This window comes from Mastigoproctus giganteus, chromosome 4, assembly GCF_048544385.1.
Source record: "Mastigoproctus giganteus isolate SK-2022 chromosome 4, ASM4854438v1, whole genome shotgun sequence".
Classification (NCBI taxonomy): Eukaryota; Metazoa; Arthropoda; class Arachnida; order Uropygi; family Thelyphonidae; genus Mastigoproctus; species Mastigoproctus giganteus.
The window spans coordinates 86,343,743-86,370,049 of record NC_143578.1 but is presented as its reverse complement, the minus strand read 5'-3'; the positions used below and the strand labels follow the sequence as shown (position 1 = coordinate 86,370,049).

Sequence of the window (26,307 nt, the reverse complement as noted above, 5' to 3'; positions counted from 1 at the left end):
GACTACATTACACAGCAACCTCCAGTCATGGTAATTACATACTGCTATATCACGAAGTGTGGCCACGTACAGGGCGTTGATGGAAATGACCTCCATGCTCAGATTCACATCGCTAGTCACCCGATAATTACCCCAGGTGCAGATCGACCGCAGGTGCGTACTGTTCTTATGGCGTAATGACGAAGCAACAGTCCTGTCCGAATGTTAGAGCAGCGGTGTAGCAGTGAGGAACTGTTAAAATATCTGTGTTGGGGGAAGGGGAAGCAGCAGCTTTCTCCAGTCTCTCCCAAAAAAGGTGGAAAAAACTGATCTCCGAACCTAAGTGTAAAACTTTCAACAGAAAGTGCCACCTAGTGGTGTAATGATCATTTCCTGTTCGAGATGCAGTTGGATAAGATAAGCTGGCTTTGTACTGACAGCAACCATATCTGATCAACACATGTAGAACTAGTAATAAAGAATTAGTTTAAAATCACCTTTACAAGAATATGAATATGTAATGTGCCTCCGTGGCGCAGTTTATTCGTAGGAATTTTAATTCCGACATTGATGTGAAAGAACTTTTTCTAGACCTTTTCAAAGCGGTGTTACTAATCTATCTCATATGGAGTAGACTGTTTTCCACCTGAGGCTGTTTTTTTTTTTTTTTAATAAGCAAACCGAACAAACCATCTCAGATACACACAGGCAACTGCATGTAAGATCTGTTCTTCACACCTATTGAACTTTTCACCACTATACTGAGGACAGACACAATAAAAGTGATCTGCAAATATTTGGAACAGCAACGAACATTACTGTATGGGGACTGACAGACAGGAATTTTCTACATTCGTAACATGAGTTAGTGTTTTTTTTTTTTTTTTTTAATTCTTAGGAAATATAGAGTAGTAAGCAAATCATATTATCCCAATTTCGCAGTAGTCGCTTTTGCGAATAGAGAATAAATAAACTTTTCTTTTACTTTATTTACTTAATTAGTTACACTGCATAGGGACTACATTGTCTGATAGTATTAAGATAGGGGCCGCATTTTTGCTTTTTTCCTTTTCTTGTACTATAAACAGTTGAAAACGCAGTGCCTGATACATCGTCAGAAGTAGTTCCTTGATGAAATGCCTGGCCATGTATAATTTTTTTCTTTTACTGTACTCAGATTCTTCATATTTGCCATCCCTATATTCGACCTTCTTTCCAAAATTTGCCCTCCCATATCTGAATACAGTGATATCTCTTTATCATTTATTTGGTAATTTGTAATTTTTCGTATATGTATTCTTCCATAGTTCCATTTCATTATTGCACTAGGTTTTTAAAATTTTTTCACTACTTTATTTCCTTTTTCTACTTTCCTTTATACTTCTTCAGGCACTCTTCAGTTTCCGTCTTTTCAGACTCTATACTTATGTTATATACACACACACCCGAAATTATTTTCAGTTTTTTCTACTTATCCGTTTGTAATTTTACAAGATTACGATTGCATATAGTTATATTTCACGTAAGTCGGAAACTGGTGCTTAGCTGAGTGGGCGCCACTAAATTTCTTTTAATTGGAACCTTTTTTCTAAATTAATTAGGATTGTTTCTCCAACAGTACTCTATTCTTCATTATTCTTGTATTTATTGCTGTTTTATTTGTCAATATCTTTCTCTCTTCACTGGTCGGCCACTCTACTAGCATACATTTCATTATATTTTCACCTTACATTTTATAGTTAAATACCTACACATGTTGTGGTTTTTGAATGTTTGCTCTACTATTTTCTTTTTATTTTACATTTCATTTTTGCTGTCTATTCTTTGATTAATTTGAATTATATATATATATATATATATATATATATATATATATATATATATATATATATATATATATATATAAATGGGTATTCAATGTAACTCTTTAAAGGTAATGTTTAAAGAGTTTCATAGAAAAGAGGTATACAGTTGATGAAATGGTTTCAGTGAATGCAAGATTAATAAATTAGGTATGACAGATGCACCTAAAAGCGCAAAGCAGCATTAAAGGATGCAAGAATATATGTAATTTGTATTAATATTAAATTAAATTAATTAAACATAAATGGATGTGAAAGTTACACAAGGTGCCAGTAACTATAAGGGTAAGGAAAGTAGAAAAAGAAGAATAGTAAATTAGTGAAAGGTGAAAGAATGTTAATATCGTAGAAGTTATGATGAATTAAGTAAATTGTGGGCTGAATTGCCAAGCCAATATAAACTGTAAAGTAAAATTAGTACAACAAAATACTAATAAAATAAAATGAAAATGGTATAGCTGTCATCAGATATGAGGGGGAATCAATTTTAGTAAAAAGTCTATATATATATATATATATATATATATATATATATATATTTTAGTAAAAGGTAATGGAAAAAATGGTACATCTGATGTCAGCAGAAATAAATATTTGATATTGATACATGATCAGGTATTTCATCAGGGTTTTATACTTACTTAATTTAATATTAACACAAATTACAATATATATATATATATATATATATATATAATATTAAAAATATGTTATATGATAGTTATTATATTACAATTATATAGCTATAAACAAAATTACAAATCATAATACAAATTATTATATATATATAATTTTATTCTTTATATAGAGGTATTAAATAAACATCAATTATAGATTACCACAAAATTAAAAAGATACCATGCACATTTTTGTAACGAAATAAATATATAAATTTTAAAAAAATAATAAGTTTAAGTAACTTAAACCCAAATTACGTGGCACACCCGGTTGAAAACCACTGTTCTAAGCAGTCGTCATGTAGATTCGAATATGCGACGTGCGGGGAATTTTGTACTTACATGGGACCCTTCATTTACATTCGGTCTAAAAGATAATTTTCAATAACGTAATATTTGAAAAGGCTGTTAAGCCTATCTATCAATGGTAATGCATCTCCATCGTTTCTACTTCACACATCGTTTCATGCACACTGCTTGGCTAGTAGAAATGATGGAGATGCATTACCCATGCTTAAACAGTCTTTTCATATTCTTTGACATTTACTCAAGAAATATATTAAGAACCTAATATTTCATAATTAAAATGCTTGCTGATGGTCAACACTGATTACTACCACCCCAGAATTGGGAGAGGGGAACCCTTCATAGAAACTTTTAGGTTTTTGGTATCCGGAATTCGACCTCTCTTACGCCGAAAGTTTGATTTTCAGCAGCTGCATAGTTGATGAACGCGGAAAAAGGAAAATCAGTATGAATCGTCGCACAAAAAGCAATATCAAGTTTCTAGATTGGCTTTCCCATAATTTATCTTCTCGGATTTTAAAGGTCTTTTTGGCAGTTTTCGACCATATCTAGTACTTTTCTATTAAAAATATTTTACATTTTAATGATGTGACATTTCAGATTTTTTTTTCTTAAAAAAAAAAATAAAAACTCATTACGTCAATATAGAAACAAGTTAAAATTAACTTATACAGAATAAGACTAGTATAAAGTGGAACAAAATCTGGTTTTATAACAAAGCTGTTTAAGATTTCAGTTATGTTTTATGTGAGACCAGAAGGGATCTTACACAGAAAAGTAGAATATGCATTCACTTTATTTGCAGTATAAGACAAGTTATGACCTATCGATTTATGATTCGGCGAATTATGAAATCACGAAATTAATTTTATGATTGATTTTTTGACAAAACAACTGAAATTATCGAAAATTATATGTAATGCAAACGTAACGACCTTATAAAGCAAAAAAATAATAAGGTAGGTGATAATAAAAATAAGTTTTTATCCAAGTACGTTACTGCCGCAGTAACTTTAAAACAACTCATCTTAGATATGTATTGGTAAATATTGGCAAAACTATAATAAATAATTATAACACAATATTGTTTAAAGCCAAATTTAAAAGAAATCTATATTAAAATTCATTTTTCTTCAAAAGTACAGGATGTCGGAAAAAATTCTCTTCGATTCACAACGGTTTAACAGTAAAAAAAAAAAAAAACTCTATTAGCCATCGTTTTAAAGCAGTGAATATCAAATGCATTGACTCGATTCCTTTCCTGAGATATTTTTTTCTGAAAAAGTTCCACTTAAGTCTATTCATAGACTTAAGTAGCATCAAAACTAGCATTTAACTAGCATCAAAATTTCATGTCAGTCAAGAAGATAGGCAGTACAGGCTTGACTAAGGTAATGTACGAGTGGAACAAAGCATTAACATAATCAGAAAGGTTTCTTGCTCACAAAAGCACAAGTTCTTGTAAGCGACTGTTTCCAGTTCTGACAAGACAAGAAATGAATATGTTCTAAAAGTAACTGCTTGCATGTTTTATGCACGTTTTAGATTATAGTGTAGGCACCCTATAAAAGAGGGTACCAGCATATTCTAGATTTTATAGATGCACCTAGTAAATACCGTATTAAGTTGGGAAGACAATGAGCACTAGGCCTAACCTTATCAAGAAACCAAGCCATGCTATTAAATGTGGCTATCACTTCTAAGTATATATTTCAACATAATTTATTAGCAAATGCAAAATATAGGCACTGAAGAAAGAAAGTTGGTAACATTCCGTAGCAGTGCATCAGTTCATTTAATCCTTGATCCGTTATTTTCAAGTGCAGGAAACTTGCTTCTTGTACAAATAGCAGTCGACACTTCTAGTCTCTTGCCAGAGCTATCGGCTGTAACCTCTATCCATCTGTATTGACACCTCTATAGCATCTTCATTTAACGATAATGCCATTCTTCCAACCTTTTTTTTTTTTTTTTTTTTTTTTTTAAATTCTTATTCTTATATTGATGATGGTAAATCAAATCTCATTTTATACCGACCGCATCCGACTCAGCCCCTTCAGATTAGAAGAATACTGAATAAACTTGATACTGTGAAGTCTCCAGGCCATGGTAGTACTATAATGGGTCCCTGTATTTTCCATTTGGATTTTACTCTTATTGAAGTTTAATCCACGAGACGACGATGATTATTCTATTCCACTGGCTTGGAAATCCTGCTCTCACCTAGTTGAAATAGCCAGTTACTAGCATGAGCGAGCAGCCTTCAAAATACATTTCAGTGGAAATGTTTGAACTTTCATTCGCTATAGTTTTACAAATCACTGTTTCTCCCTCACATTCGCGACTGACCCGTTCCCATTATTATGCTTGCTTTCACAATTCGCTACCTTGTTATCTAGTGTAACCCCCGCAACTTGTTTAACTATTCCAGTGAATGAGTTATGTGCTGTACTTCTCTGAAGGATGACTAACAGTTGGAAAAAAGGCAGTGCTTAGGATTACGAGGCGACTGTCGAATACACCGGCAGTTTTATGATTTAAACTCACGAGACTGGTACAGTTAATGCTCCCATTTCCCTCGATTTGCTTTCCTTTATCGCCCATAAATATCTATTATCCGTGTTTCGTGCATATGCTTACAGAAGGCATCGGAAGAATATTAGCCCTTTTAATGAACCTGGAAGATTTAAACGACCTATTTGGTTTCTGGAAACAGCCAGATCGAAACCACCTGCACGTGCATCAAAGGAACTCCTATATACGTGATAAACCTTTAAAGAGTACGCCGAAAACACGTTGCTAGGAAATATCAAAGCCTGCGTGAGGCTGAGTGCACATCGGTTAGTCAAGACGGATAACTTGAGATAGGCCTAGTCATGAATAGTCACATTGCAGTTTACTGCGCGACACATACAGAATTAAAGTAAGAGAAGACAGATTCGGTTCAGTGTTAGCAGACTGTCCGTTCACTACTAAGGCTATATTTTCGCCGCTTGTTACTCGTTTGGAGAGGTCGATTCAGATCTCATCGGAGACTGGCAGAATTCTTAAAAGTTTCTTCAATCGGGACTCTAATTAATCGATCTCAAGCAGAAGGATGTTACCCCGTGGGGAGTTATTCTGAATTTTTTCAGCCGCAAGCATGCACTAGTTCAACGTGGCCTAAGATGCCGATGAGCCTTAAAATCAGCAGAAACAGCAGTAAGATCGGTTTTGTATTCCTTATAACTTTTCGGGTGTGTGTGTGATAGGAATTGACTCCCTTGATATGTTTCAGTATATTTAGACAAAGGGTTGTTTTACTTATCTCTTTTAAGTAGTTCTGTTACTAATCCTGAATAGTCGTATAAATGGGGAGAAATAACAGCAAGTTAAACTTTTTTTCCCAGTATAATCTACAAAAGTAGAAATAGATTAACGTTGATTAAGTAGGCATATGAAACAGAGGAATGGAGAAAGTTGTTTTGAATAGGGAACCAAGGGAGATCGAAAATTGAAATAACACGCTGTTGTGCCTTCATGTGGAAATCTTGCTTATTATATAAATGACACTTTATCTACATATTTTACGGTTAATTTTTACAGCATTTCGATCCGACATCGGAGTTTTAACCTCTTTGAACTTACTCTGTTAGTTATTCACTTCAGATTAATCTGTTCAGGTTTGAGGAGTTGATTATTTTTCATCACTAACGTAAAATCAGTATAGCTTTCAGCACACTGGTATTTTATGTCAGAAAATAAAACAAAATTTATTATATCCTCAAAGGTATTTTTTTCTACCTTCCCATCTACTGAGTTAAATATTTACTTAATTCTCTATCTAGAAGAAGCATATTTCGGAAAGAAAGAAAAAAAAAAAAAAGAAGAAAAAAAGCAATTTTGTGTGCAACTATACTGAAGATGAGGTTAAGGGGTGTGGTCGTTAGATGCTGAGACAGCTGTCTTCTAACTAATGCCACTTTCACTTTCTCTATCCGTCGTCTGCCACCCCACCTGTCAAGACGGGTGATAGACTGCATTTCTCCAAGTCACCAGAGAATTAAGGAGAAACCTCTTGAAAATCTAATGTGTTACAGAAAATACATTCTGAAAGTCTTTCCACCATTCTTTTCCTTGCCTGAGTTCCTTATTTGAGAATAAAAAAAAAAGTTTCATGATGGAAGATGCTTGTCTTAGGTCAACGTATATTACAGAGATGAATTACATTGGAGTGTGAAATACCTGTCATTCTAGACGAGAGATCAGTTTGCGTGCCCATATTTTAGTTCAGTTTGAACTTAAGAGGAACTACAGTCTCCGAATTTGTTTTGGCTGAAAACATGCTGATGTCATATTTGTTTGCGGAAACGCGCGTGAAAGTTTTTTCTCCTAACAACCGTGTGTTCCAGCTCCGTACAAATGTGTACCTGCTGATTAATGAACGAGTCACGGGACACAAACCATAAAATTGCAGTTGTAGGTTGGTCTCCCTCTCTTACGGCTTATCTTGCATCGCGGAATAATAATAAATAATTTTGGCCGCCAGGTGGCGCTTGGTGAAGACGTGGACTTCTGTAGTTGCTGCAAACGGATAAGTTTTCCTCGAAATTTTATCGTATTTTTGATTAGTTAACGTATTAATTTGTTTTACAAATAGGTTTAGTAGCGTTTGTTAGCGTATTTTTTTAAATTTAGCTAATGACTTTGTAAGTTGCTACTCGTACCGCTGTTTTGGCTGGAATATGGTAGTGTAAACGGTAGCGCAGAAGAATAGTAGGGTTTTAATTGTAATAAATAAGTATTTTGAAGGTTCCAATCACTTTTTTTTGGGCATATATCTTTTGTGTTTAGCTAAATAGTTTAGTTAAATATAATTAATTTAACATTGTGATCATTACGGTATAGCGTAACTTTACAACGTATAACTCGAACTTAATAGCTAAAGTATAATGTAAAACTATATAGCGGTTTACGTACTACTGCATTAGGCTTAGTATAGTATTGTATAATCAAGTATAGGATAGTAAATTGATCGATTAAATTTATTAACCTTATTAATTTTCATTGTTAATTAATTAAATCGTATTTAAGCGGAAATAATGCTCCAAACTAGAGCAGCAAAGTAACTTGCATAAAGTAGTGGGAGTGCTGTGGCTCGGGGGAGAACCGAAGGGGCCGATTCTCTAACGCATCACAGCCAAAAAAAATGTGCAACTTGTGAAATGTTCGGGGATTCTGGAACATGGCATGATATTGCAGTGTGAAGAAGTTAGGCGCCAACTCAGCGTTGTTATGGGCCTTTATGAGAGCTCGAAAAACACAGTAGACGCCCTTGAAGGACTTAAATTTGGGGGACCCATCAAGCTCTTAGCTGCCCACATCAATGCCAGAGCATGCACTTGATCATCAGGCAGCACAGCGTCAACTTTCAGGGTAGAATGCGCTGGTCCCACAGAAGCTAGTTATTGTCGGTGATTCTATTTTCAGGGAGACGGGAAATACAAGGTTGTTAAAGTTAAAGTATCCCTCTGTAGAGGGCTCTGGAGAGAGTTCTAAGGCTGGTACTGAGGAGAAATTTGGACAACAGGTACATTAAAGAATGCGCTCGCCATTATTGAAAAAAAAAATAGTTACAAAATTTGTCACTGTATGGAGCGTAATTATCTTAGTTACGATTATGCAAATAACTTACGTTATTTGCATTACGATTATGCAAATACTTACGTTATTTGCATAATAACAAGTTATTGCCACAGCGCCACTACTCAGCCTACTGTACCCAATGTTATATAACAGCAAAAGCAGTCTCTTCAAAATCATACAGTAATGTTTGCCTGCACTACAGCAGCAATGCCAACAACGTTGCAGGAAACGGCGCTATTAGTGAAGCTGTACTATTAGAACAGCAACAATGCAGCTCCCGCTATTAGAAAATTCCGGCGTCAGAAGCCCATAAGGTCCACGTGGGCCTACGACTGTTTGTGCTGTCCGCAAAATAATTGCGAAATTTGAAGCGACAGGACATCTTGGTGTTCAACCAGGTAGAGGTCGAAAACGAGTGGACTCCTCTCGTGTTGTGAAGATGTTGGCTATAGCTGTCGTGGATTTATCAAGTCAATCTCCATGTGGTAGCGCAAGTGTTCCAGCTGTTTCTCATGAAAAGGACATGCCGTATTCCACTGTAAGGCTAGTAATGCATCAGGTGTTGTGGTACTGTCATTACAATTTTTTTTTTCTGTTTTATACTCCGGGACGACCAAACGGTCAGAGGAGTTCACAAGATAGACAGAATACTAGAAACAGCACCGTATTCAGTAGTCACGGGCTTGAACCCCGGTCACTCAAGGCACGTGTACTTATGCACCCGCGTGCCTGACCACTAAAAAAATGCACATGCTACAGCAGCTAAAGCATGGTGATGCAGATATTCGTTTCACATACGCACTTCAGTTTCTGGCGCGAATGAGAGTGGATATCACTTGGCCATGGAACATCCTTTGGAATGATGAAGCCCACTTCTGCTTAAATAGACAAGTATTCGCATTCAGTTCGCACTCATTAATAGTGATCGGTTGCCCTTCATGGGGTGCATAATCAAGTTTCTCACAACTTAAGTTTTTTTGAGTCTTTTCGGGATGTGCGTTCACTCAATGTGTCTTCTCCAAGTGTGGGTTGTTTATGTAGTGTTTGTGACAAGTTTATACTTAATAAACATGCTGAAATAACTAATCGAAGCAGCCATTTTTTCATCAATTGTCACTATTTTACGGAACTGCTCTTCATGCTTGTTAGGCATCAGCTGACTCAGTGCGATTTGTATTTTCGAAGTGCAGAGAATATAATCGTCATATATTGTGGTTTCTGCATAACTTTTGTCAAATATTAACTCTTAAAAGCGGCACAAACCTTTTAGTAAAATGACTGAAGCCACTGTCTTTCCATCTGCAGCCTCGGAAAAATTAAAGAAAATAGTAGTGGGAAAGCTTAATGGGGCTGCTGAAAGGTTAGTGGTGGTATTATATATGTCCTGATTACCTTCACCATCTGGCGAATTCGTCCGAACAACATGTCCTTGAAGTCATCTCAATCAAAAAAAAAAAAAAAAAAACCTGCGAGTCCAATTTGGCTTGGAATTAGTGTCCCAAGACTCGTTTGGTGGACAGTCAACGAGGGATTAGATGTCAGCCTTTCAGTATTAGTGGTTACCACTAATACCGAATTATTATCACCACAACCTGTCAACTGTGGTGATAATTGTCTAGAGTTGTGTTACATCAGAATATTATGGCTCACTAATTACTTAGAGGTACAGAAAAGAGCCTTAAGTGAACTTTTAGGTAGTTGCTTTGCTCATTTTGGAAACATTTATTCCCAGAGAGCTTAGTCACGCTACAATCCCATCCCTTCTCATGAACAAACTGTTCTTTTCTCTCTCTCTCTCTCTCTCTCTCTCTCTCTCTCTCTCTCTCTCTCTCTCTAAAAACATCTGATTGGAGATACTATCTGTGAGCAAGACGATGAGGAACAGATGTTCCTCATCGTCTTGCTCACAGACGATGAAGAACTGATGTTGATGAAAAGACTTAATCATGCTTACTCAGAGGTACATGATGAGGATCCCTTTAGCCTGATTGAACTCTGTGATGCAGTACAACGCATAAGGAACAATAAATGCCCAGGGATGGACCTCATTGAAGGAAAGGTCATTAAACGGGCTCATCGACTGATATCAGGGATCCTTCTTGAAGCTTTTAATAGCTGCCTGCGTGACGAGGCCTTTCCATCACCATGGAAGGATACCCCATTAAAGCTGATACTGAAGGGACCATCTAGGCCAAAGAATGATCCACGATCTTATCGACGTATTGCCCTCCTCCCTGGATTAGGAAAGGTGTTTGAAAGGATGCTGCTGGCGAGACGGATTACTGACTATACTGGAAGAAACTTAGTCTGGTCTGGCAGACAATATGGTTTTACTCCAGGTCGTGGAACAGAAGATGCACTTCGAGCATTGCGAAACTATATATTAGGCTCGAACAGTAAGTATGTCCTTGGAATCTTTATTGACTTTGAGGGAGCTTTTGACTCCATTCAATAGAGCAGCGTTCTTATGATATTGAGACTTGCAGGCTGTTTAACTAAGATCTTTAGGGTGGTAAAGCACTACTTCACGCACCGTACAGTGACTGTTAAGTCGCCGTCGGTTGATTCTATTGTACGAGAGGTGACTAGGGGATGCCCACAAGGATCGTTTTTTGGACCACTAATGTGGAACCTAGTTTTGGAGGACTGGTTGCGTAGGAACTTCGAGCATACAGAGATGGTGGCATATGCCGATGATCTTGTGTTGCTTATTGAAGGAAATACATGGATGCAACTATAAACCAGGTCACAAAAGTTTTTGTTTGAACTTAATAACTGGTGTAGGTTACATAAACTGACTGTTTATGTAACCTACACCAGTTATTCAGGAACCAAAACAAGGACAATGGTCTTTAAGGATCAGTTTTCAAGTAGAAGACCCCTGGTTGTTAGAATGAATGGGTCGAGCCTAAAATCGGCAAGGCAATTAAAATATCTATGCATTATGTTTGATGGATTTTTGACTTTCAACTCATGTTACTTATCTATCATAAAAGGTGAGGAAATTTATTGGGATAATTACTCGAATCACTAGAGTTGGCTGGGGAATAAAAGATAAGGCGCTGAACTTGCTATATGAATGTGTATTTATCCCCATAGTAATGGTGCACCAATTTGGTTTGAACGTAAGTGGAAAAGTATTTACTAGAAAGCTCAGTTCCATTCAAAGAGTAATGCTCCTTAGGAGTGCATGGCATGCACATGTCGACGCCAGCTTTGTAGATTGTGACTGGAAAATTGCCTATTGATCTGCATTTATTGTGTTTTGCATCGGCTTACTTCATCCGCCACGGCATTCCCTGTTCTTTTCTGAATATACAGAAAAAGAATCATGACGAAAGAGAATCATGGAAACATTATGTACAACTGTGAGGAGTACTGCGATCTACGAATTGAATTGGTATCTCGGGTTAGTAATCTCAATCATATGGCAGAAGGTTGCGAGACAATTCTAGTTGATAAACAGGAGAACTTCTTGGCTTTCCAGGCCTTTGTAACTGTAATATTTCTTCGGCGGAAGACTGTTCTGCATCTGGAAGCCTTGGATTTGTAATGCGTTATGGTGTATGCCGAATTACCTAGAATTCTGTGAAATCGTTTGCTATATCCACAATTATGTGTGTGTATATATGTATTTTATTTATTTATTTATTTATTTTTTTTTTTTTTGCTGGCTCTCAGGTGTGGGCGGCCTGGGAGCGGGATTGCTGGCACCCACCGGTATAGCACTACTTCCGGTGAGTGCGGGATTTTTTGTGCATGAGGCACTTAAAATAGAAGACTAGACCCAGCACCAAGTGAATATGGGCGGCCATTAGGGTCTATTCGCCAACGGGGAGCGGCTGTTCAGGTGACAGCTTCTCCCTGATGGCGAAGAGACCTTCCATACAGGTCTATTTTGCAGAGGTTTTGCACAAAGTCAGCTTTATCAGGTGGAGATAGACGGAAGTCTAGGTGCCACCTTAGACAATAATAATAATAATAATAATAATGCTATATCCACTGCAAATCCAGCTCCTTGTGCTGGCATTTCTGTTCTTGGCAGCTCCTGGCGCTGGTATTTCTCCTCTGGGCAGCTACTAGCGCTGCTGGCTTTCCAACAGACTGTGAACAGATGCAGATTTTTCAATGAAGTTTGGACTTTGTCTGAAATTTAATTATATGTATATTTTATTTTTTATGTAATTTGATTATTTTTCGATTTATTCATATCAATCTTTTTTGGTCATGGCAGGTTTTTTTCCTCCCTGTACTTGGGCAAACAGGAGAGGGTGTATATAAGAGTACTGCTAAATTATGTTTAACTGACAGCGGGCTTGCCATTGGTTGGCTGGGACACCTTTATGTAATAAATATCAATATCAAACTCTCTAAAAACACTGCTCACTTAAGTAGCCGCTGCCACGAATTATGTAGGTGAAATGTATATGGAATGAGAAAGAAGAGAGCAGCTAATGAATGAATGACCTTCAGTCACCTATATATAGAATTTCTTTCCTTTCTCTGAAAGGAGCATTTGGAATTGGAAACCAAAAGATGTCAAAATAATGGATTGGTTACTGGACCTAAAATTTCTTTAAACAGGAACAGTGTTTTTAAAATATCGCTTCTAGGTTTAGGTCTCATGGAAAAAGAGGATTTTTCTCTCTCTCTCTCCCTCCATTGGTGGACGGTTGTATTGAGCACATCACAGAATACGAGCGAGACTTGCAAGAGCTTTAAGGGTGAGGTGATCATACTGAAACTGATTTATTGCTTATTTTAAGAACGTCTGTTGGAGCAAAGAACTTTCGTTTCTTGTAGTTATTTTAACTATTATTACTGGTACTAATTTTCTCCATTCTTGGGCAGTGATAAAATATCATTGGACGACAACTTTTTTATTATGTTACAATAGCACAGTTCTTCTAGATTGCGTGATTGTTAACTTCAATTTGTTCTCAAATGCCTAAACGAACCTACATTTTAATAACGAAATTTAATGATTTTGGCTCTTCGAAACGATGGAAATTGCACTCTCTTCACTCCTCTGTTAAACCTCACTTTGTTTTTCAGGAACTGATATTCGCAATAGCAGCGCTTCAAGGTCAAATACAGTTCTCTCCATTTGTATTTCTTTTGTTTCTAGTAACTTACCTGATCTCCCTGCACCAGTTTTCCATGAATTAGCCAAGAAATTCCACAAGCTAATTATGAAAGCGTATAATATTTTGCATTTGGAAGGAAACATGCTTTTAACCCACTTAGACACTAAGAAAATTTGTTTCACAAGATGTCATGAGGGAGTTAGAGAGATCTATTGAATTATTTTTGCATCATACTTGTACTGCCCTGAGTCATGTTTATTTAATGCTGACCTCCTTACATGTAAAGTAGGAAGCCGTGCTAACACGAATGTCAGTCAGTCAGCGAGTCTTGCGACAGGTTAAATTCGAAACGATGGTAGAGAAGAAGACAGGAAGTAGAATAAGCTGTGCATGTAGCAGAACTAAGAAATAGTGTAGTGGGGATGGGGGAGCTACAACTGACGTTTGATAGGTTAAGTGAAGTTTCCATTACGAAACAGTGAACAAGTGTTTGGAATATCTGCTTGGGGTTGGAGGGAAATAGAAAAAGACACTTACAAAGTTAAGTTTCGATCGGTTATTAGAGCATATAAATCTAGATTCTGAACTTACCTGGTTAATTCTGTGAACTCAGAATGGAAAAATTTATTTTAAAAAACTTTTTTCAATCGATTAGAATTTTTACCAACCCTCCTTTTGCTAAGTAGATTGAAGAAAGAGAATAAATACGGGGTGCTTCATGAAATGTAAGGTCATATACCAGAACTACTAATAAAAATGCGAAAATTTTCAGTAGCTGGTGATAAATTACACTATCGCGTATAGAATTAAATGCCATTCTGTGTTTCTTTAGTTACGTGTGTGTGAAGCAGTTTAGTGGAGATGTATAGAACGTGTTCTAAATGATGGGTTCAACAGCGCAAAGAGTTTGCAACTAGTTTTGTTTGAAGCTTGGTGAAACACCTTCAGAAACACATGACATGTTATTGAAGCCTGTGAAGAAAATACTTTTATTAAAAAGTACAAAGGTGTAAGTTGTTTTAGGTTCCCTCTCTGTACTTAAGTTTCTTACCGAGAACCAGATGACTGTGGTCCTTGCACTTTACTATTGTTTGTAGAGGAAACTGAAGCTAAAAGGAAATAGATGGCTTGGATATTCGTCAAAAATTGCAAGAGATACTTGGCAGTATTAAGAAAAAATGAATTTAATACACGCTTCCAACTACCGCAGAATCGTTTGTGCTCTATCTCAAGGGGAGTGCGTTGAAGGATACAATTCAAATTGATAAGTTAAATGAATCTTTGCTTGTAATTTAAAACCAGATATTTACTTTGTTCGTCATGAACAAAGTAAATATCTGGTTTTAAATTATAAAATGTGGGTCGTATTTTATAATGTAAATTATATAAATTATTTCCGAAGCGTAGACATCTCGTTTCTCAACACGTGCGGCAATCTTATATAATTTAAAACCAGAATCAAACCCAGTTTCAATTAGACAAACTAGGTGATGTACATGCGTTTCATTTTAGGCTCGTTCAAGTTTATTATCTTATTATCGATTAATTATTAATTAATTAGCTAATAAGAAATAGAAGTAAATTGTTTTAACTTCACTGAAAGAATATCTCTCAACTTATGCCCGAACCGAAAATATAACATTTCTAATCGGCTTATCCAGTATATTGCCCATTCATTCTTTTCAATGAACACAGGGCAATAAACTTAATATCCAGTATTTCAGCAACAATATACAGTAGGGTAATAACGTATGCGATATATATATGGGAGAAAAAAAATGAAAGATTAATCGCTGGATTTTTATTTGTCTGATTTTGATGAAATTTTTAGGATGACTCGGCAAATTTTTCTAAGAGATCTAAATATAAAGGTGAGTTGCGCACAAGGTACTTTACGCATATGCACCTATTTAGGGATCCAAATTATTATTATTATTTTTAATGAACTACTATTAGTTTAATTGGCCTGAACAAGTTTCAATGCATTATAAAAATATTTTGTGCCTACACAATTCTAAATTCAAACTTGTATTTAAATAAACTACTTAAAGCTTTTGACGACTGAACTTCAAATGCAAAACGAAATTACAGGGCTCTTACCCATTTGCAAACATAATGGCGTATCAACTTTTAAAAATTCACTATAAAAAATAGTCCTTGGAGGTTGTGATTAGTCCAGCTGCATTGCTGTTGCCACGAGTTGCAACCCCACATTGTATCGATAAGTACTTACTGATCAAAGTTCCAACGATAAGTACCGTATAATACTTATTTGTTTGTAACGACTACCGGTAATATTGTAACTTGAGAGATCAAATCCAACTACAAATGATTTGCTCTTTTTATTAGCGAATGTGCTCAATCCGCTGGTTTTGTAGAATGGTGAAAACCTTGAAATTAAATAGAATATTCTTGTAAATGTCACATGTCGTTTTAATTGTTTTGTTTTAGGAAATTATTTTGCATAAATCATGAGACTACGCGTAAGATTCACTGGTGAAAGGATTAGTGCCTTTGCACTATGTTTTGTTCGTAGTGAACTGCCGAAGTAGATAATTGGCATAATTTTAATTGTCTCATATTGTGAATACCTTCACAACGAGTTGATATGGTAGTCAACTGCCGAAGTAGATATTTGGCATCATTTCATTGTATCTCCTTGTGGAATACCTTCACAACGAGTTGATATGGTATTATCATGCTTTATGCAAAATTATTACCTTAGTTTATACTATTGCACACCATCAAGCATCTCTCATATTGTGCAGTTGTAACGATTGCAACATCAGGATACCTACCCGCCCACCGAGGAGAGGCTAACAAGCCTTGAAACGGTGCCGTCCGCGAGAGTTTGATGCTGCCCGAATTACCGAGAATAGGTAACAACAGTCTTCCCTAATGGGAAAGCGTTGCCTATTCGAGGGATTTATGAGTGAGGAGCAACTGCCCCTTTCGACGGCATTTCTTCTTCTTCCTCCTCTCCTACTGTCACTTTCCTCTACCTTTTTGCTTTCCTAAGTTTAATAGGGACAGAGATGTGCATAACACCGTTTTATATTCCATGCCATTTTACAAACGGTGCCGTCTGGATGGTGGTATCCGCCGAGAATAAGTAACATTAGTGTTCTCCACTGGTGAAGCGTTACTTATTCGAGGTAGTGCAATACCATGGCAACTCGTTGTGAAAGTATTCACACGAGATACAATTAAAATGATGCCAATTATCTACCATGGTAGTTCACTATGAGCAAAACATGGTGCAAAGGCACTAACCTGTTCAATAGTTTTAGGACGTATCAACAACTTGACGTATTCGGCAGTTAATTCAAAGGAATTTGTCCAAGCTAATTTATAAGATCTAAAAGACAACTTTTTTTTATTATTATTTTTTTTTTATAGGAACGATGATCTTTGGTGTGCAAATTGCGCGCACTTCGAGAACTAATACTAATCTCTATTACTGCCACTCGAGGATCAGGGTAATTCGTAAGATGTAGGTGCGCTATGTATTTGAACAAGAGAGAAAACATACCCTGGCACGATATTCAAGTATCAAAAATCTCTGCAAAGGGCAGATTCTATCACGGTTGGCGTCAGAACTGCTCAGTAGGCACGATGGATTACTGATGAAAAACACCCAGTTTTTTCACTATTATTTATTATTATTATTTTTTTTTTTGTAGACTTGCCGCAAAGTCTTCTGAAGAGCATTGTATGCGATACGACCATTTGATAGTACACCTGTTGTGGAGTGTTTCAAGATTATGAGAATTGAATTCTCATGTAGTGTGTAAATACTTGTTGATACAGTGCGCAGCGTAAAATCTAGTCCATATTAATTTCTAAAAATAGGTTGTCATACACACACACACACACACACACACACACACACACACACACACACACACAGGGTGATTCACTACCAGTGCGACAAACTTGCAGGAGATGTAGGGGACACAAAGACGAATCGGAATAACATAGCATTGCAGGGTCCGAAATGCCTTCGTCATGCGGTAGAGGACGTTGAACGGGAGGTCGCGTGAACAGCGATCCCGCTGGGAGTCAGCATTTGCGAACCGTTTCTGTTGAAGAAACCAAGTAGCAAAAGTCCTCCGGATTGGATAATCCGCAGGCTCCAATGATTGGTGGACGATGTTGCAGATGGTATGAACTCATTTGGTTTGTTGACAGTATCCTCCATACAGTGGATTGGGAAATACTCAATCGTTGGCCTATCGCTCGAGTACCCGTACTCGGATTGCGTTCTGCAAGAAGTAGGACATTCTCCTCATTGTCTGGCGTCCTCGTCGTTCGCTCTGGATTCATGGTACCTCTCGTGAAACAACCAGTCGCACGTAACCTTCTGTGCACACATGCGAAAATTGTATGATGAGGAACACGCCTGTGCGGGAAACATTCCTGGTACAAGCGCCACTCTGCGCTTGTACCAGGAATGTACCATGTTTTGCACCATGTTTTGCTCATAGTGAACTACCATGGTAGATAATTGGCATCATTTTAATTGTATCTCGTGTGAAACATTCCTGGTACAAGCGCCACTCTGCGCTTGTACCAGGAATGTTTCTGGTACAATCCGTTACAGTCCGCAGCTCCATACGCGAGGTGCATGTCGGCCAGTTCAACGTTTGAATACTCGTCCATCCTACTACCTCGAGAACCGGTTCGCAAATGCTGACTTCCAGCGGGATCGCTGTTCAAGCGACCTCCCGTTCAGCGTCCTCTACCGCATGAAGAAGGCATTTCGGACCCTGCAATACTATGTGATTCCGAATCGTCTTTGTACCCTCTACACCTCCTGCAAGTTTGTCGCAGTGGTAGTGAATCACCGTGTGTATGTGTGTGTGTATATATATATATATATATATATATATATATATTTTTTTTTTTTTTTTGAAAATTTCCCATTGTGATGAATGGTTACTATCTACAAGAAAACCGAAGGTTAAGTCCGCTAATTTTATCTTATTACAGGTACTTAAGTTATCTAGATAATGTGCCTAAAGTTTCGTTGGATAAAAAAAAAAATGTATTGTCTGATTTGTAATACTAAAATTCGAAGATCGGATTGGACTGCTTTCTGTAAAATTACGAGATGTGTTTTGCACTTTTTGTTTCAAGACAAGTTCATTTTTCATCAACATCAATTTTTAAAATGATACCCCTTGTTTTCAACAAGGTCTGTATATCGCTCACTGGCTGCAATAGTGGCATAACTCAAAAATCGTAATTCTGAGATAACCGATGAGAAAAATTAGTTTGTTCAGAATTGAAGAAATATATTGTGATTTATCTTATCATGCCCAGTGGTACTCAAACTTAGGCTGGCTTGATCAACATTCCCTTATGGGTAACCAGAATACTCGAAAATTTAATCCCCCCCCCATTTTGAGTTGTGCCACTATTGCAGCAACAAACACTCGAAATTTCTTGTGTCTCCTAAAGATGGAAAGTAATTAGGACGTAGGGGAAAAAAACATTAAAGAAAAGCTTTTTTTATATTCATAAACTCTGCATTTTAATCTTTGAGAACATAATTGTGGTAAAGTATAAATAAGAACAAGAAGTTAGCACGTAATTAGTGTACAAACAAGCAAAATGGAAGAATTTAGTCATTCTTAGAAAAATTTAATCCTTCCGTAAATTAACTTTTAGATTTACAAAAGCCGGCATGACGTTTGGGAATTGTGTTATTGTTCAACAAACAGTGGAGTTCACTGTGCTTCTTTTTCGAAATCGGAATGGAACTCCTGTAGGCAATTCGAAATTTACAAATGACTCCAAAGGTTTTCTTATATTACTAGGGGCGCCTCCGTAGCCAGGTGGGAAGGAGCAGCAGTGCGTAGCACATGCTTCTTGATTAGACCGGGGTTCGAGCCCGTCACCACCAAATACGGAGTATGCGGAAAGGTCAAGGAATGACCACCGCATATCCCGGAGCAATATGGCCTTAGTTGCTAATGCTCCTAAAAAAAAACCAAATAACAACAAATAACAAATAATTATATTACTAGCTTTAACATTAACTGATTTATAATCATCCTGTTTGTATGACATTTTATGAAAGAAAAAGTATAAATGCTGCTTTTCTACTCTAAAGATGGCAATGTCATTGAAGTTGAATTTTACTTCACCTCATGAGTATTTTCATTAAATTTCATAGAAGTGCGTCGGGCCAAATCTTTCGGGCCGTAAAAATTGCAATGTCACCTTGAAAGGTTTTCCTTTGTTTCTGGCAGTTCTAACTAATGTAACATATTGTGATGGGACGAATACAAGACCAGACTTTAGCGATCTTTTAATATTTTTCTATAATAATGAGTTGCATAGTCACCCTCGTTTTGTATATGACTTACAACAAGAAATTTGTGTGCAATTGTTTTGATTCGAAAGTTCGCCGCAGCATACAAATTGGTTGTTATCATAAATTTTGAATACAATATTGGTTCAACTGAAATAATGCTAACTGATATTATAAGGAAGAAGGTCTCATTACACTCCAATACTGGCACAACTCAAAAAGGATCACTGTTGCACATAGACCGCGCTCCATTCGGTTCCAAGGTCGGGGGGCACCCTGAAAAAGTGTTCCTCCGAAAAGCGTCAACAGTGGCACTTTTTCAGTGCCACTGTTGACGCTTCTCGATGCAGTAAAAACTCAGATGGCATAATGACACCTGTGTCACTAGCGAGGTAATATTGAACTCACTTTTTACTGTTATTGCATAAATGTAGAGTCCACTGTCCCAATCTCATTAGTTGTATTAACTCAAAAATTAAAAATTTTGAGTTGTGCCACTATTGCAGCCAGTGAGCGATATTCTTTGTTTTTCGCCTTTTCTTTTCATTTTACTTCCTTTATTTCTCTCCTTTCTTGAGACCTTTGTGTTCACAACTTTCATTATTAAACTGAACTAATCTTTAGAAATTTTCTCTGCAACTGAAGATAGATGTCAGTTGGGCGTTTCTGCTGCATTGGAATACATGGTCATTGACAAGTTGCTGTCGTAGATTGGATCTAGCGGCAGGTGGTGCTCCTTTCGCCCATAGTACTATAGGTATTGATTTTTAGAATTTCAAGATATTGTCCAAGGTCTGATTTTCTGCGGAAGAGTTTTAAAGATATAAAAGATGAGTAAATTTGACTAAAACATAAAAACTGGTTACAAAATGTAATGCACTGCTCGAAAAAATTAACAGAAAACGTGATGTAACTCGTGCATCTAGTCATGAAGCGGGACAGAATTTGATATGGTGGTGTACCATAGAATAATGATGAAATGAGGAGACAGCGAGAAATTTCGGACACAAGTATTAGGGACAATTATAGGGGTTGTATAAGAATTACTAAAAAGGTCACATTACAGAAGTCGATAGCAGATTCTCAAAAATATGTTCACATGATATCAATATGACTATGATCCTCTCCATCGGCTAAATAGGCTTGACAGTGGTGAATCGTGTTCGATATAAGGGTGTCTATAAGAGTTGGTGACAACAAATCCCATTCTTCCACCAGGGCAGACCTTAACTCACCAAATGACCGAGGAGTCGGCGTGAAATGCGAAGCCCAAAGGCAATCCCAGACATGTTCGATCGGATTTAAGTCTGTGATCGTGCTGGCCACGGCAGTCATTGGATATCGTCAGTTGCTGGATATGCCTCTACCACTTGAGCTCTATGTGTACTGGCGTTGTCGTGCATGAAAAGAAAATCTGGGCCAACCACCCCCAAGAAGTCGCACATATGGTTCGAGGATCACTTCTCGCTACCTATGCACAGTTACGGTACCTCTATCAAAAACATGAAGAGGGATGCGGCCGTTGATCATTATTCCGCCCCACACGAGAATACTGCCTCGGCTGTAAGTGTCCCCTTCTCTGATGTCGGAGAGGTGGTACCGGATTGCTCGTTGTCTCCAAATGAAATAACGTCTGGAATCTTGTTTGTAGGCTAAAACGGGACTCATCACAAAACAGAACTGTACCCCCATTTGGCACCAGTTTCGACCGAGTTCTGCGGGGTTTAGGGTTAATGGGATACAAACCACTGGCTTCCTTGCGTAAAGTCCATTTGAATCGCGCCTTGTTAACGCAATCTGGTTGGAAGTGTTTTCATCTATGGCTGCAGCAACCTCAAGAAACAGTTGACGAGAGGACATCGTACGGTTCCGTCTTGCTGTTAGAGTCAGATAGCGGTCTGTTCTGGTTGATGTAGTCCTCGGGCGACCTGGACCCGTTCTTGTAATGGTTCCTGTCTCCCGAAACTGCTTTTATAGAGCCGAGACGACATTGCGTGACAGGTTAAGCCAACGTGCCACCTGCGACTGCCTGGCTTCAAGTCGTATAATTTGCCATATCAAAGAATCATCAAAACGACGATGACTTGCCATTCTGAATACTGAAGTTGTGGCTATTCCACTGTGCAAGCCAAAATACGAGAATGAAGTGATGTGGTCGCAACCAGTGTTTTATAGGCATGAATAATTTGCATACTGTGTGGCTCTGTAAGGTGGTGGTAGATCGATATCTATTGGATACTCTGAATTTGAATGCCAGGATGCCTTTTATATCAAATATTCGCCTTCGGCGACATTGCTCACAATAAATTATTTATGAAAATCATTTTGTTCTGTTAATTCTATCGAACAGTGTAGTATTCGCCGTTTGGTGCAAGGAAGCCACAGGCTTTTGTGCATTGACAAAAAAAAAAAAGAAACAAAAGTTGATAAGAAAATACAACATGTGCTTCCCTCCTCACATAGGTAACTATCCAGTTGACCTTTGAATTTATTCAAACTGTTAGCCTCGACTACCTGCAAGGGCAACTTGTTCCAATAACCAACAACTCGCTGGCTAAAATAAAACTTCCTTCAGTCTAATATAAACCTCAACATCTGTAATTTGATGGCTCTAATTCCTGAATTCTTCATAATAGTAAGAATTCCACCTCCATTCTTTGTACTAATCCCTCTCAGAGCTTATAAACCTCAATCAGGCCACCTCTGAGTTGCCTGGTTGCTAAGCTCTATAGCCCACATAATATTTTCTCATACGGACTTTCTTCTGCCAATTTCACCATTCGAGTTGCCCATTTTTGGACCCTTTCAAGAAGCTCGATGTATTTTTTCAGATAAGGTCTTCATACTTGAACACGGCATTCCAAATGTGGTCTTACAATTGCCTTATACAGTGGCCGCAGGTTTTTTTTTAGGCTTACACATCTAAGGCATTCGAAACCGCGAGTTTGCATTCTTAGGTAAGCACATCACCCACGAGACCAATCTGGGAGTACGAGTACATCTTTTAACAATGCTGGTGGTTATCACTTTGTGAAAATTATTTGGATCAAAGATACTATATATTTAATAAAAATACTCAAATATGATTTCCGATAATATTTTTATATTATTTAGTAAGCAAAACGCACACTTATTTTATTATGCAATTGAAAGCTCTTCCCGAATTCACATTGGTAAAATCTGAATTTTTACCTCCGATCACGTGACTGAATAAAATTATGCTATCAGCTCACCTGAGCTTGCCATCTATAATGTATTGAATACATACTTATATAACACAAATTACCTCTGATTACTTAAGCTATACGGATAACTTGCAAAAAAAAAAAAAAAAAGAGAAAACCGGAATTTTCAAAAATCCGAGGATGCCGGATTAATGAGTTTTTATTGTACTAAGTAAAGTCTCGTTTTTTATTTCCTGTAAATTTTTCTGAAAAATAAATTTTAGTTCCTGCCTCCCATTGCACTTATGGCAGTGACTCGCATTTCAAGAAGCATAATTGGTGATGTTTAACGCAACGCCATGTACTATTTTGCTAATAACCTACTTATGTTGTCTTCATACCCGAACTTTGCTGTATCGTAGTTGCGTTTTTATTGTTTACATCGTTGCGTATTGTACTTTTGTTTCGCAATAAGCAAATCTTTACATGGATCCACAATTTTCTTTTGTTATTTTAGAAGAAAGGGACAGCTGGATATAATTTACTTCATTGAAATGTGTCACAGATAAACACGCCAAAAAAAACTTGGCAAATGTACAAGTTGCTGTAATTGATAGATTGTATGTTTACTGATCGAGCGATTGCGGGTGAAAATAACTTGTGTTAAAAAAAACGCACCATTTCATCTGCTTATTACGACATTCTCATTACAGATATAACACAATGAAACGTTTGCCTCTAGCTTACTGAAGCATTCTTTATTTCTGTTTGCTGCTTGAAAAACGGAAAGCTATTGATTGGTAGAGCACACGAGCTTACAGATGGCGTTCCTGAGAAAGTCTCTTTAAAAAAATACAACGCAAATAAAACGAATGCAACACACTGGAGTTAATTTAAAACTTAAGATTTCTCTCTAGGTGTTGCACCGCATCTCTCAACTGTTAGAATTTTCTTTCGTCGTTGAAGACAAACTCCAAGATATTAAACAAACTTTCCTCACTCATCACTCCAAGAAAAGTTTATCATTCGGAGACAACTTGGGCCTAATTTTCACTTTCTCTTTTCTCTTTGTTCTGTGTATCGAACGAATGCCAACAGAGTTGCTGCAAGCGACTTAGCAACTATTCTCGAAGGAAAAGAAACCAACGACATTTTACCCGCGGGGTGTGTCGCCTGATTCCCCCTATCTCTGTTTCCTGCCCCTCTCCCATATTTGAACACTTCTTATTACAACGGTGTGTCATGTCAACTGGCATCGCGCATCGATCATGATAGCGAAGCGAAATTTATAGCTGTTTTCAGCACTCTGAATTTATACCGATATGTCGAAGCGATAACAAGTGAATCTTCACCGAAATGAGATGGATCCATTTAGCACTTGCACGCTGTGCATTAGAAACATCAGGTGGGAAGAAGATGGATGACAACTTTTGTAATAATCAATTGACTTACTTCCAGAAAATGCGTATCTCTTAGAGACGTACTCGTTGAATTCTAGACGTTATTTACAACCTGTGTTGTAGTGACCTTGATATTGTATAATCAGTTGTAGCTGAATAACAGTTTCATTTCATTTGTGTAATTTTTGAGATGTGCGTCACTTATTCGAGTGTATTACTTATCCATTTGTGACTCGAATTTGTATTATTCCACCACACATCTCTTGCCCTTTGACGAAATGGAAAAAATGTTACTGAAAAGTGCGTAGTTGCAGCCTATGATTAGTGCTGATAGAGAAAGTGGCGTGATAGTCATTAACGTGAAATAAGGAGTTGCTGACAAGTCTCTGCGTTCCATGACAAATTATTGTTGGGTATTTATTCCTGTTAAGCATATTAAATTTTGACGTTTTCCTTCGTTAATCGATAAAAAAAAATTATATGTGCATCGATTTGCACTCATTAGTGTTCAGCAAAAGTGTTGAGCATTTTCCTGTTTTTTGGGTTTTCTTCCACAATCAAGGAATACATGTAATTATATGTGGTATGTTTGCTCCATAAGACATACCAGTACTGTTTTTTTTTTTTTTTTTTTTTTTCTTTTCACTCTGAAAGGAAAGTGAGTAAAATTGTCCTGCCCCCTACAGCCTGAAGGTTACCTACAGACCATAACACACACAGGGCTAAATATAAGCATTCTTCTGAATGCATTTTCAATGGTCAGTTTCGCTAATTCACAATGAGCTCTTAAATCCGTTCTTGAGGGGTACCGAAAAGCACAACGGTTTCGGTATTAGTATTAGGAAAACTAAAGTATGCAAGGAAGTGGACAATTTTTGCATAAGCCAAAATAAAAGAAAAAGATAAACGAGATTCAATCTTATATTATTTTTCTGAGATTTTGTTTGTGTCACCCTGGTTCTTTTAATCCTCTAGAACCTCTTTCTTCCTGCAGACATGAATGCAACATTCCAAATGAAGTCAAACATCGTATCGTATGGAGAGATAATGACTTCCTGCTCCCTAGTAGAAAAGGTCCAATAAATAAATAAATAAATCCTTATTGCTGACTAGAAAATAGAGTAAAGCAATTGGAACCCACGTGAAGTTAGGGGTTTTACAGTTGGAATGTATATAAAATTAACACTAGCTTTTAATTTTGATGCATTTTTCATTAATTGTAACATGCATATACGTACATACAAAGAGATACTTTTGCTAGTCAGAATAGTTAACAGGGATCACACCTCAAACACACGGATCTTTTCCATGATGTTGATAGATGTCTTGTGGGAGTTATGATACTGGCGAGCAGTATCATACAGTATGGAGAGTAATTGTTTTGTTATTCTGTTCCTGTATCTAATATCCGATGCATATTTATACGTGTCAGCCCCGTAAACTTCCGTCAGTTGGAGTACTGGGAGGACTGTGTTGGTACGAAATCGGCGCAGAGTTTCAGTCTGTGTATTCTCAGAAGCAATGTGGGAGTTGCTCTTAATCCATAATAGGTGCTGTGAAGGGTGCAGATGTCCTAGAAGTCAGGAGAGGAGATTGCACCTGATAACTGTTTTTGCTTTCTGTTTCTTCTGTTGTTAACACTGTTTCTTACTATTAATGGTTCTTAGTAGTCTTGGTACATGTACTTGCGTGGGTATTTGAGTGGTCTGCATTAATGGCGGTAAATGTTCTTCAGGAACCAGTACTCTTCTGCATAAACTTTTTTTCTTCAGTGTCGGGACAGAACACGCCTAAATTTTATCTGCATACAACACAGAGGGGCAAATAAAAGCCTGAATATACTTCTTTGTGACTTTCAAGTCATTAACTTAAAGAAGATGTTTCGCAT

At 37.2% G+C, this 26,307-nt stretch overlaps 1 protein-coding gene across 7 annotated transcripts in view; it reads left to right on the top strand.

The window, feature by feature from the left end:
- Positions 1 to 26,307, top strand: part of LOC150086883 (uncharacterized) — a 791,472-nt gene that overhangs the window by 290,916 nt on the left and 474,249 nt on the right. The window lies entirely within an intron of this gene.